We start from the raw sequence: 14,045 nt of genomic DNA on the forward strand, positions 1-14,045 counted from the left end.
TTAATTAAGACGATTTTATTACAAAACACGAGATTGGTCAATTACTTTTTTAACACTTTTACAGTTTAAATCAAATACATTTTATACATACTGTTAAAATAATACAGTATTGTAAAAAAAAAAAAAAAGATATGTACAATTTGACTGGTAACACGTTCTTTCAAGAAACCGTGGTAACGATTTTCCGTCAACTTAATTAATGTCTTGATGAAATGTCCCCCCCTCACTCACCCTGCCATATTTTTTGGGAAAAAAGTCTGAATGCGAATGCAAGAAGTGACGTTTCAACAACATACGACATCCTGTTTCCCTGTATGCATTCGCAGTTTCTTAACTCCATCTTTGTATGTGGAGGATTTCTGGTTACAAGAAAAGTTTCCACAAAACTATTTTAAAGCCTTCCATGCTTTTAGTTCTAAGAAAAATGAAGCATTGTTCAAAACTTATATCAGAGAGCTTTTGATTTGAGGTCCCGCAAAGTTTCTTCTCTTTCGCTTTCTCGACACGCATTGATCTTTGGAAATTTCTCACTTAAATAAGGAAATTAATGAGATAGTGAGATACGTTGACGTTCTTCTTAATAAAGTGATTGTACTTTAGTCTCGAGGTGACCAGTTCTGTTTTATCTTTGAAGAACGCTAAATCTTTGATGAGGTCATTCAACTCATGTTGGATGAACAGTTCTGGCTCCAGTGTCTCATTGTCGAGTGTGTACTCAGGATCGGCTGAAGTTTTCAGGTGTCTGCCAGGAGTACATAATTAAAATAATTTTGTCTTAACTTTCCATTTTTAATCACAATAAATCTTTATTGCTTTGCAATAACACGACCCATCACGGTCAATGTCTTTTAAAGTTCGTGCTGTGGAAGCATCGTAATTGGCATACTATCTTCGTGAAGGATTGGTCTTATTACTGAATCTAGGTTCGGATAAATAGTCTTGTGTTTATTCTTCGCTGAGAATCCGGTTGCATTCTCATTATAAAAGTAACAATAACCAAAAATCACCAACGTTGTCTTTTAGCTCTCTACAGCTGCCTGCCTGCAACCCAGTAACTGCATACGAGAGCCAAATGTGATGTTCTGTAATATATATTTTTGATCATTATAATTCATATTCGTTGTTAATGTATATGTAGAATATGCTATGTATTTTTTTTATATATCTGTCTCCTTTGTACTGAATTTATGCCCCTAGCCTAGTGCTGTGATCAATATTTATTTATTTATTATTTATTATATCATGGATATCGCAAATGGCATAGAATTTTTTCTTTTGTTCAACCAGTCACGTATTCCACTCAAGCAAGCAATACAAATAACATGTGGTGTCCACATGTTATTCTGGTCACCTAGAGGATTATCCAAAGTGTAACTGGAAAATTTTCTGAATATGTATCGTGATCGAATGCCGTTGTGATTTAATTAGGAAAGAGCCACACACACATATAACAGAGTTTGTCGTGGTGGGTTTTACACGTTCAAGGCATAACGATGAATGTTTTTCAGTAATTCACCAGATCTTACTCGAAACAATTTGTAATGAAGTAATCAAATTATGAAATAAGAAATATATAGACATATTCAAACAGTTACATAAATGTGAATGTATAACCAATAATATTAAATAAATAATAATTATATTCTGTAGATTGGCTGTTTGTGAATGGTATAATCAGTTGCTCTTCGTGTTCATGTAATCGGTCTCGTCACAAAAACTAGACGTGATAGAGGAAAATCTATTCAGCGTCCAAAGAGCTATCTAATGCACATCTTTTTTTTCTGATGGAAAATACTTTTTGATTTAAAGAATAAACTTCGTACTGTTGTTACATACTTCAAACTTTAACCAACACACATAAATTACATTTCTGGCCCTTTTACAGAGTCCTGTAACATTACAGTAACACGGCTGACTTGAACTAATGTTCTGGTGCCGCTCTATGTAAGATACTATACATGTCTACTACGTTTTAAACTAGCCAATTAAAGGTACAAGTACTGTACATGAATTTAGTGGATGGCTGGCACACTCCCGTCGTTACATAAAATAACTTCTGAAGATTCGTGCTACTTAAATGCTGTCTATAAATAGGAACCTCTCTTGAATACCGACGGTGGTAACCTTAATATTAAACTTCCATGCATATCTCAACTTTATATTCTACAGAATTTATCGGAAAGAATACTGGTGAGTTCATACATGATTTTAAATTATTTCCATGCTACTTAAGAGAAATGAAATGCCTAGTTCTAAAATAGTTTAATTAAAGTAAAATAATTCAATAAGTAGTATCGTTGTAATAACCCATTAAAGTCTTTTTAAATTTTAGATAAATTTTATCTTAGTAAATATCAAGATTACACATTTGTTCACATATGACTCGCAGTAATTTACAAACCCGAAGGTTAAAAATCAACGGTTTTTTATGCCTTTTAACTTTAAAAAAAAGTATTTCTTTACTCGCTCCTGAATTTCTTTACTTTAATTCAGGTGAAACTTAATTTTTAATAATGCTAAATTTCGTGATACCTTCTTTATACCCTTTATTTTTTATAAGAAATATTAATAAATGTTCGATAATGGATTTGTAAGGAAGTGAATGAGAGGGTGGTAACAGATACGGCACTGAAAAAAATTAATAACTTAGAAATGTTAAAGTATTTAATAATTAACTGTCATAGCAATTCTTCGAATAAAAAAAAAATCAAAAGATGATTTTGGAAACTGCTGACATTTCTGAAAACTGGCATGAAACAAATTTTGTGGAAGCAATCCCATACAACACAGACAAAATGCGGTATAATTTCTGTCATAATACGAAGTAAATCCAAAACGTTAGGCAATAATTATTTTTGGAAATTAATGTGTACTTCGATAAATGCTCCTTCAAAATAATATTCTTAAGCAGAAAAATATTTTAACCCCCTGACTTCAATGCTTTCGTCGCAACAACTTGCCCTTCATCGTGGAGACTCTTCAACAGTCTTTTTTTTTTACATTTTTTTTTCTCTATTCGGTTGTCTTTCCCTTTTTTTCGAGGGGAAGAACGTTTTTCCCTCTAAAAAAAGGGGTTTGTATCAGTTGTCGAAGAATTTGAAAGTGTAGTCAATCCTTGACTACATACTTCTTCAAACTATGTCTTAGCTGGCGATTTAACAACTCATAAAATTTGATGTTAGTAAGCAGCTGAATCACTGACATTTTACTGTTGCTTGACGCAGTCCTCCGAGTAGTTTAGTTTGCGTGATACGGGAATTTAACATAGACCTCTTCATTTGTAGAAGTCTAGGTTTGAGTTATTTGATTTTTGTCGATTTTTCGGTGACTGGAAGAATTTCTAAAATCCTCTTGTACTGCAGCTGTACTTATCCGAGCTCTGGCGAAGGTAGTAGGGTTCCTCCCCTTGAGTTATTTTGGTTTTTTTAGCCCGCACAATATGCAAATCGGCCCCGTGAAAACACACTTGCATAAACATAACACAAAACGGCGCGATATGGTCCAAGTCGTTGATACGCTTAAAAAACAAATGTCACCAACGGTCGATGATTTATCGGAGAAATTTCTGAAATCCTCTTCAATTGGGCTCCAGTTAGCTGATCTCAAGCGGAGGGTCTAAGGTCCCTCTCGCGATTATTCCGGGTCCTTCAGCCCTTAAACATGCAAATCGACCGTGACTATACATTTGTATAAACAAAATACCCATATACCGGTATGATCAACAAGCTACGGTACGTTGAAATGGTAATTTGATTTTGTTACTCGTTCAATCTAAGGTGACTCGTTATCATAAGCATGAACTGCGATTGCCACCTCATCGACTTTTAAACATGTTAGAACGAACTTACATGGTTTCCAAATAAGTTTATCTTCCACCCATCTCCAAAAGATTTATGACATACGATATTTGGAAAATTGTGACTATATCTTGCGTTTTTTTTTGTTTTTTTTTAAGAATTATGATTACTGTACCTTAATGTTACTGAGATGTTTTTCGAAATAGGGAAATTGTTTAGCTTAGAAAAGGCACACTGTGCATGCTCCATTATCACCCGTAGTGAAAATTCAATTCAGTGTGTGATATTAATACTGTATTAATAGTTTTAAATGACCTTTGCATTCTCCATAGTTATTCGCTTATGCGAAGGTGTAACCAGCCGCTGGACTGTTTCAAATCGCAGCGAATTAGTTGCATGCTTTCGCAAAATTTGCCATTGTTTCCTGACCACTGTTTTGTTTCTCGCTTGATTAAGGCCATCTTGAACGATAATTTTAAATTCCCACAGAAATTAAACAAAGGCTCTTCTTAACTATCAATCTCAGTTATAAATGGCATAGAACTGATTGTTTGTGAAATTTTATATAAGAGTAATTAATGTACTGATTTAATCTCTTGACTCTTGTAGGAACAGCCTCATAAATCGTGATTTGAAAATGATAATTAAATGCACTGTTTTAGTATACTTATTATCTAAATCAAAATTCTTCACTAAATTGTGACTACCCCAGCAGTATTTGAAGTTAAAAGGAGTTTTGTGTCCAAATAATCTCTAAGTTTTACGCTTAGAGCTTTTAAATGCCAGTTTTACATCCTAAGTAATCAGCATTTACAAAGAACATTAGGGCATCCCATATATTTTATCTACAAATAAGTGGTTTTTTTATCCCGTTCATTTGTTCTTTTTATATCTTTCTGGAGATTTTAATTTTATGATCATCATTTTCGGAATAATTTTTTTTTGTACTCGTGTTAATCTGGAGTTGAACCGGATTAATAATAATTCCTGAATTATTTTTTTCTGTCAGTCTTATTCGCACGCATCTAATATTGGGTGGGTGTCTTTAAATGAACGGCAAGTTTGGAAATCGTCAGGTTCCTGAACACTGAATTTCAGACTGTTCTTTTTGTTGATTTCTTATGAATTTCGGTTTTCAATATTTTGTCCAGGTGTCTAGAAATTTTAAACGTAATGGTTTACCTATCATCTTTAACATCTCCGGTTTTTTACGAATTTATGTTTTTGATCTGAAACTAGAGCTATTAAATATGACTTCAAAAAAGCCATTCGCATTTTTCTGGAAAAACCTTAAGCGCGTAAATTCACCAAGAGCTGATTCTAAAAAGAAATAAAGATCACGGATGAAATTATATTTCCCTTTCCTTTCTTCTATCTATAAGCAGTCTTAGAAGAAAGGAAAGTGCTATACCATTCTGCGTAGTATCCTCCTGTGGACAGAAAGGAGGAATTTCAGGCACTGGAAATATTCGTATAATTAATTTCGAAAACCTAGCTGAAATTTCATTTTTACTACCTCCAGTACGGTGGATAATCTGCATTGAGTAGTGAGACCATGTGTGTTAATTTCTACTCGATATTATGATCATTACTAATTTATAAAATAAATTGTCTGTTTATACTCGGAAAAAGCCACATAGGGTCAGATAAATTCGCAAGAAAGAAAGAATACGAGCACATCACCGTATTTAGCAGCCAGGTGAGCTTGAACGGTCAACTCATATGCATCGTGTACAAATGTGTCCTCGGGTTTGAGTGCTTGGCTACGGCGACTGTAAAAGATCTTAAATTAAAATTTTAAGAAGATGCAATATAAAAAGCTATTGATGCATTCAAAAATTCGCTGGTTAAGTTTATACCAAGTGATCGATCGAATGTTCAAAAATTTTCGAAGTATTTTTTCTTGTAGAAGAAAACATGCCGAAGTTTATTCTATTTTTTTTTTTTTTTTTGGAATGGCTATTAAACGAAACGCACTTCCATGTTATGCATAGTGTACGTGGCATGTCCAACAAGCTTAATTACGCATTGAATATAAATTTGTTTTTCCTTGATTTCCTGTAAGATTTTAACTGGTAGCGCTATTCGGGTGAAGAAACGAAATCATTCAGTGATGATGAAACATTTTGAAATATTTGGTACTTCTTCCCGAACTAGTGTACTTTTTAAAATTATCCGGGATGGTCTACTTTTAAAAAAGTAGACCATTCCGGATAAAAAGGCCTATACTTTTAAAAAAGTAGACCAATTTTTGGGAAGAAGTACCAAATATGCATAAAAATATTATTGATATGGAATTTTAGACGAAAACTTATTAATTAGTCAGTGTTCTTGTAATTTTAGAAGAACTGAAAGGTGTGTTTGTTTGTTTGTTTGTTTGTTTTTTATTGCCATTCCGGTACATAATGGAAATGTGTTGAAAGAACCAAAAAAAATTCAGAAAATGTTCAGCGGTCTCAAATGAAAACTGTCTGGATGTAAAAGTATTAATTCCATTATGCTATGTAAATTTAACAAATTTTACGTGTAAATATTTTTACACGTTAAATTTATGGTAAATTGAACTATAAATATTGGTGCTGCTTAATTATTCGTCAAATTTATTAATGTAAGTTTTTTTTTTTTTTTACTATATGTTAAACCACACCTTCTCTTTTATAAATATTTATAATTTTAGAGCAAATATTATCTACAATTTATTATCTCGAATTTATTTATTATATTTTAGGCTTAAAAACTAATCGTTGTGCCGGTTGTGGCCATCATCATCTCCCTTCCCCCCCCCCCATGCTAGTAGGAAAAAGCTGACTAGAAGCTAAAGAAGAAAGGTAGGAGATGAATTTTGCTGTTAAAAGTAGTAGTTAAGTTTAAAGCTTATTAAGCGAAATTAGTAAATTATATGCATAAGCTACGATTCTTTGGTTCCAATCGCAAGACCATGTCAAAGGCCTATACGGAAACAAGAAAACGCAATCCTACACTGCATGAACAGACTCCAGATCATGCAATGCTCTATTCATTTGTCCGTGTCGTCACAGATGATATCAAATTGTTCTAGCAATATTTTTATCCCTGGGAGCTGCAGCAATGTGTGGTAATTAACACAACCCTGGCCGACGCCTCCCTAGCCAGGTGGGAAGGAGCAGCAGTGCGTAGCACACGCTTCTTGATTAGACCGGGGTTCGAGCCCATCACCACCAAATAAAGAGGATGCGGAAAGGTCAGGGACTGACCACCGCATATCCCGGAGCAATATGGCCTTAGTTGCTAATGCTCCTAAAAACCAAACAACAACAAACTCTGGCAGTCACAACGCCCTCTTGCGTTTGGTGAATTTTCCTTCTTTTTTTTCTTTTCTTTTTACAGTGTTAAAATGAGCGAGGGGCACAACTGAAGGAAGTTCAGGTGTAATCAGTGAATTATATGCAAATATAAGTAATAAAGAAAACTGACTTGAAAGGATTACGCAAGCAACTCTTCCATTTTGTAACGCTACGGTTCAGGTGTGACTTGAAATCCATTAGATGATTAAAATGTGAGGAAACTGTCTTTTTAGCCCACACCAAAATAAAACTCTCTCTCTCTCTCTCTCTCTCTCTCTCCCTCTCTCTCTCAATATGTACTTTCCTAACGATATCTCAATATGCTTTTAGAAAGTAGTGTTATGATTGCCTCAGAAGAGCCCATTTTATGGTTAATTTGCTCAGTGAAGCGAATGCGAATTGCAGTAACAGCCAGAAGTTTCTGTAGTTTCGTTGTTTATAAAATTAACTCGGTATTCCAAAAGACTGTTTGCTGTTTAAACTCTTCTTCAAATTATCCACTATTTAGAAATAAAGGCAGTATTTCGGTAAAATCAGTGGAACTGAAATAAATAGAAAAGTCTGCTGTTAAAATCCTTTCGTATCCAAGCAGTTTTAGGTTTTGTTAACGGCAAGCTAAGCTGGATTTATTCTTTGTTATATTTCGTAATCTACAAAAATTACAGAAATAATTGAATAAGTCAAAAGGTAAAATGCGATTTTTTAATGTTTGTACATTTTTAATATAGGATTTGAGATCGGTATAGATATGGATAGTATGGCGTTAGAGGAGAATCACTGTTAATAACAGAGGTTGAAAACCACGGTTATTTACTTGATTAAACGGATTATGGACTAGTGCCATTGCCGTAACAGTATGTACACTAAGGCCATAATCATAATATAGGCTGCCCATAAATTATTGACCACATTACAAACGATTATTAGGCGCAAACTAGAGCTGATATATGAATAATGTTTATGTCATTTGAAAGTGCCGCTCAAAGATTTTATATAGCGTCGTGTAGATGTCGCTAGTGTTGATAACAGTTACGCCTCTCAGTAACCATTAAAACGAACGTTTGCAGTAGATATGCTCAATCGGATTGCAAATGACGACGACGACTACCGACGAGTCCACCTTGCACCCGTCTGGTAAGTTCAACCGCCACAAATGTAGGACCTGGAGCAGTGAAATCCCTTGTGTCTTTAATGAGTATGGACGAGATCCCCCAAAATCGAATGTGCGGTGCGCCTATTTCCATAACCAAGTAATTGCCCATTTTTCTTCGCTGAGACTGCCGTAAACAGTAACAATTACTTGGATATGCTAGATACCTGTAAATTCACAACGCCTCCCTTGAAGTAAAACATCTAGAATTGTGCAATTTCTTGTTTTTAATACGTTAATACAATAATTCAGACTCATGCAAGGTCATATAACGTGCGAAAATACCGGAACCAATCGCTCGTAGTAATTGAATCCAAGAATACGGTCAGGGAACACGATGCGTTCTCTTCGTCAAAAATACCCCAAATATTTTCTATAATTATTTACATTAATAATACAGATCAAATAATATTAGATATCTAATAGTAAAAAAATTAATTCTTAATACATTTTTAATATTTGCCATGGAAATCTTACATAAAAAAGTATTACATCGTCCGCGACGCCCCTGGTAAATTATGGCCCAGGGCGCGCGACGCACAGTTTGAGAACTACTGTGCTAGAGCATTTGGCAGTTCTTCAGATGGCAGAACATCAATCGAACATTATGTTTCAGCAAGGTGGATACTTTTCCTCATTGGGCTCTGACTGCGCGACAATTTCCCAGTGAGCATTTTCCAGGCCAATGGATTGAACGGGGAGGACAAATTCCCTCGCTCACCGGATATAACCCCACTGGACATTTTTCTGTGGAGTAATGAGAAGGATCAGGTGTATCGTACGCCAGTTGCAGATGAACTTTGCGAGTGAAGCACTGATGAAATTGCTTCAAGTGCTAGAAACCGCTTCGCGCGAAATTGTAAACCGCCTGGACATCTTGCGTGCTACAAATGGTGCCCATGTGGAAAGTTAGCGTTTTGAGTTGTCCTTTCTGTTGGGGGGGGGGGGAAACTTTTCCGATATCTCTTGTAGTTCCTATTATATAATAATTTGTAATGTGGTCAATAATTTATGGACACCTTGTATATAGTATCTCTGGGGCTTCTCAGAATTGGCGAACAGTAGTGAATAACTGGTAGACGTACCTAGTTAAGTTTGTGGAATACACGTAAGTAAATTTTCGAACGGGCCTTTGCCTGGTCTGCCATGCTCCATATCCTTGTTCCAACGATATTTGGACATATTTATATTTGTCCAATAGCGTGCAACGTACACGCTATTTGGCAAATATTTAACATAAAATTCGCTAACTATTTAACATTTTGTATCTATTTATATGTTTTATACTTCGCAATCCTGTGATATTTGAAAATTTTTCAACTTTTTTTAAAAAATTTTTTTCTTTATATATGGTTAGCCATTATTTATTTTTACCGCTGGATTACCATGTGACCTGTGTGTCTATGGATGTCTTATCTGTGTCTCGGACTCGATCGAGCTACATAAATAACTATACTGGTGTGCAAAACTTAAGGACCAATGCTATTTCTAAAGATTACAACCGCAAAATCAGACGAAACAGCCTGTGGCCGTTTGCATACTGTGGCTGTTCAGTAGAAAGCTGGTGCACATGCAAAAATTTGAATCGTAATGAGAGGGCTCACATGAACAGATAAAAGCAGTTCTTCAAGTTTATGTGCAAATTACCGAATGGTGAGCACGATTGTTAGACTTTCGATTGGTTTCATACAGTGCTACAGACAACGGAATATCCAGTAGACAACATCTGGATGATTTTACCCGGGGTCGAATAATTGGGAAACTCGTAAGGTCGAATTGCGAAGAGTGTGGCTGCAGAGTTCGGTATCGCCCATAGCATCGTCTCACGTGCGTGGTCGGCCTTCAGAACGACAGGTACAGCTGTTGGAAGGACCAGTGGTGGTTGTCCACGAAACACAACGGCCAGTGATGACTGCTATATACTCCTACAGGCCAAGAAATACCGACAACAGACAGCGGGATTCATTGCAAACCAGCTGCACAGAACGCAGGATATCGCGCATTACTGTGGCCAGACGATTCCACAAAGGTGGACTGTTTGCTCGACGGCCAGTACTCTGTGTCCCTTTAACACTTGCCCATCGGAGACACCGTTTACAGTGGTGCATCGAACACAAGGACTGGACATCAGCGCAATAGGGTAAGGTAGTCTTTACTGATGAGAGTAGATTCATTCTCAGCAGCGATTCTGGACGTCAGCAAATCTGGCGAGAGGTTGGCACACGGTATCACCCCGCAAACATCACTGAAAGGGATCCATATGGCGGTCGAGGTGTTCTCGTCTGGGAGGCATTATGTTGGATGGACGTACACAACTCCAGATACTGGAAGGCGGTACTGTAACCTGTGCACGCTACTGTACTAAGGTAATCCTTCCCCATGTGCGTCTTTCGAGGTTCCATTGGTCCCGAATTCGTGTTTATGGATGATAACGCCACACCCCATTGCACTGCAGCTGCTGATATGCTTTTGGAAATTGAAGCCATTGTTCGTATGGATTGGCCCGCCCCTTCGCCGATCTAAAACCCATTGAACACATATGGGACGCTCTGTGGAGACGCCTAGCGGCACGTCCACACCCACCAGAAAATGTTCACCAGCTGAAGATGGCGCTGTCAGAGGAATGGACGATGTTACCGCATGAACTTATCAACAATATTGTTCTAAGTATGGACAGGCGGTGCAAAGCCCGCATCGACATTAGGGGTAGCCATATCTCCTACTGAGGACCACCTCTTCCCTTTGTTCCATCTTTGGCAGTGATGCATCTGTATCATGGCAGCCAGTGCTATGTTGCCATTTTTGAATAAAGTCCCTCTGTACCGTTTTGTTTCCGTTGTTATGTCGGTGTTGTTTCCTTCATCATTTCTCTACCTGACGAGTTTCCTTTGGTATGCTTTTTCCATATCATATCCAGGCTACTCCTATGAGAAGCTACAGGTGAAAACCTGACTTGCCCTTAAATTTTGCACACCAGTGTAATAGATAAGTTTCTCCCCCTACACTAATATCTAACAGATACGTTGATTATACGTAAAACTGTTTAATGGATAACGTCACCAATAGACAATTATTATTTTCAGTACATCGGCTCACTGGATAATAATAACAACATGTTGGACAGACAACTTGTGTAATTGAGACCCTCTAATAAACGGGTTCGATTACACAGGTTGTCTGTCCAACATGTCGTAGTATCAATTTCGAGACAATAGGATTTCCATTATGTTTTTTATACGATGGGTAATAGTAACATGTGCATTACTGACTAACAGGGAAAAATAGGAGTAGAGAATTAGCTTTGCTACTTTCTGATTATTTCAGTTTCTTTGAAATAAACGTATTTAGTCTAAGAAAGCGTATTTTTATTTAATAAGTTTTTATACCTTGACAGCAATTGACTCATAGAACCAAATACCATGGAAAATCGAGTGCGTGTAAAATTAAAGAATGGCACCACTTAAAATGGGGACATTTGACTAGGCTAAATCAGAATGCGAAATAGGATTACATAGTAAATACAGATTAATTTTTAGAGAATAAGCATATGGTAAAGTTATGTTAGGAGCAGAGGACAATTTAAGCCCATGGGAATCAAGTGCGTGCCCTCTGAATTTTTTATCGGAGTGTTTGCAAAAGTTGCAGCTTACTAATTCCTAATGTGGGAAACCTAATAACAGCCTCCTGGATTCGAACAGCTTAGTTTAGTTGTAGCATGAATTCTAGATATATTGTGATAAATTGAAAAGGATGGTTGCAGGATAGACGTGCAGAAATTGCTTTCAGCTGGAGGGGTTGATTGTTGAAACAGGCTTCCATCTGGTGTTGTGGAAATAGGTAGTTTCAATACATTTAAGGAAGAATTAGACAAATCGTTAAAGAAGATAAACAAGTGATGTAGCTTGTTTTGTTTTGGTTGATGCTGTTATAAGCTTGTTTCCTTGCATCATTTGCCACTATTAATACTATTTCTAAAAACTGCAGGATATTATCCTTTCTGGCTATGATAATATTCCATTCAATCTACAGCTGTACTTTTAGCTTTACAGTCTTAGTGGATTTTTGGTTACTCATAAGAATTTGCATAACGCTTGGTTGCATCCCGCTAAAAGGATAACTGTTGCCTGACTTTCAAAGTGAAACATACCAGTATAACATAGTTTCATGCTTACGTACAGATGCGAAAAGCAAAAATGCACTTTCTGTCGAACGTTGTTCATATTTTACAGTTGTGGGATGCAGCTTTCCAGTGTTATGTTTATACTGGTTTATGGGTTAAAAATATGCATCAGCCTTCAGTGTGTTACGGACTGTGTAGATATTAAGAAAATAATAAGACAGCAGTCTTCTGTTTCACCGGAATAGCATTTCAGGGAAGGCACCCTTTATTGCAACTGAGTCACTTCTTAACCTAATACGAAAAACAAAAGCCTCTGCTTTGCCATCTCATTGTGAGTACAGACAGGAAAGAATGGCTATACTGCGAGCCTTACTCTGTTTTCCTGCAATTTACCAAACTTGAGTATTTTTTTTTTTCTTTATTAACAAAAACAACAAGCGGCCCCTAGCCAGAAATTGGCAAATCCGCTATGTACATACATAGATATATACAATTATGTTACATATAATGATACCATATATAATGATATATACATATAATCGTGTTAATTACAATGTTATAAGTGTAATGAACGTGTAACATGTTCACACAGAAAATCACATCACGCAACTAATCAGAAATATTAATTGTGGCGCAGGAACCACAAGACAGGAGTTTTTTTCTGTCCTAGGAAGAAAGAAAACCGCAGCCACTGGAGGTAGTGCTATACCAATGGGTGTTAGCTAATCCACAGCTGCCCAAACTGGGGTACCAGCTTAAAAAAAAAAAAAAAAGTACATGGCAGGCGATATCAGTTTTAATAAATATCGATAGACATTGCAGGTGTTGGAGTGGTTCCTTGTTGTTGATATTTGGTTGTTTTTTTTTTGTTTTTTTTTAGGAGCATTAGCAACTAAGGCCATATTGCTCCGGGATATGCGGTGGTTATTCCCTGACCTTTCCGCATCCTCCGTATTTGGTGGTGACGGGCTCGAACCCCGGTCTAATCAAGAAGCGTGTGCTACGCAATGCTGCTGCTCCTTCCCACCTGGCTACGGAGCCGCCTGATATGTCGATAAACTTGAGAAGAGTTGCTTGTTGTAGAGCTGAGAACGATTGAGAATTTTCAGTCAGCGCCACTTCATTTCCTTCAGAGAAGTTGCTGACAGCAGCTTGTAGTGCAGATCTGTCATCGTGGTACAGGCTGTAGAGATACAGAATATGCGTCCAGGTTTCCTCAGCATCACACAAGCAGAGATTGGTGTCAGACAAGCTAAATTGAAATAGTTTGGAGTTGATGGATATCAACTCCAAACTATTTCAAACCCCAGTAAGTATACGATGTTGTTAGGCTGGGAGAAAACAATTGGCGGACGTTCTTGTTGAGAGGGAAGGTGACTGCAGGAACAAAAGAGCGAGTGACTTGACCAGTAGTACTGGAATCCCATCGTGATTGCCACACACTGATAAGTTCATTCCAGATTCTCAGTTTCTCGTCTTTAAAGTTAGCAGTTAAGTTGCATGAGATGCCGAGAACTCCGTGCTTTAGACGATAGCATTGTCCTTTGAAGATGACATGCAGGCTTAGTGGTAAGACTCCAGCAAGGACCTGCAGGCCCGGAGCATGACAAGCAGCTTTTTTATTATTATTTAAACGATGTAGGGAATTTTAATCG

The 14,045-nt window shown here is 36.9% G+C and overlaps 1 protein-coding gene across 1 annotated transcript in view; it reads right to left on the reverse strand.

Moving 5' to 3' along the window:
* LOC150089424 (phosrestin-2-like) overlaps positions 1-14,045 on the reverse strand; it is a 242,447-nt gene that overhangs the window by 172,607 nt on the left and 55,795 nt on the right. The window lies entirely within an intron of this gene.

The sequence above is a fragment of the Mastigoproctus giganteus genome, chromosome 2, assembly GCF_048544385.1.
Source record: "Mastigoproctus giganteus isolate SK-2022 chromosome 2, ASM4854438v1, whole genome shotgun sequence".
Classification (NCBI taxonomy): Eukaryota; Metazoa; Arthropoda; class Arachnida; order Uropygi; family Thelyphonidae; genus Mastigoproctus; species Mastigoproctus giganteus.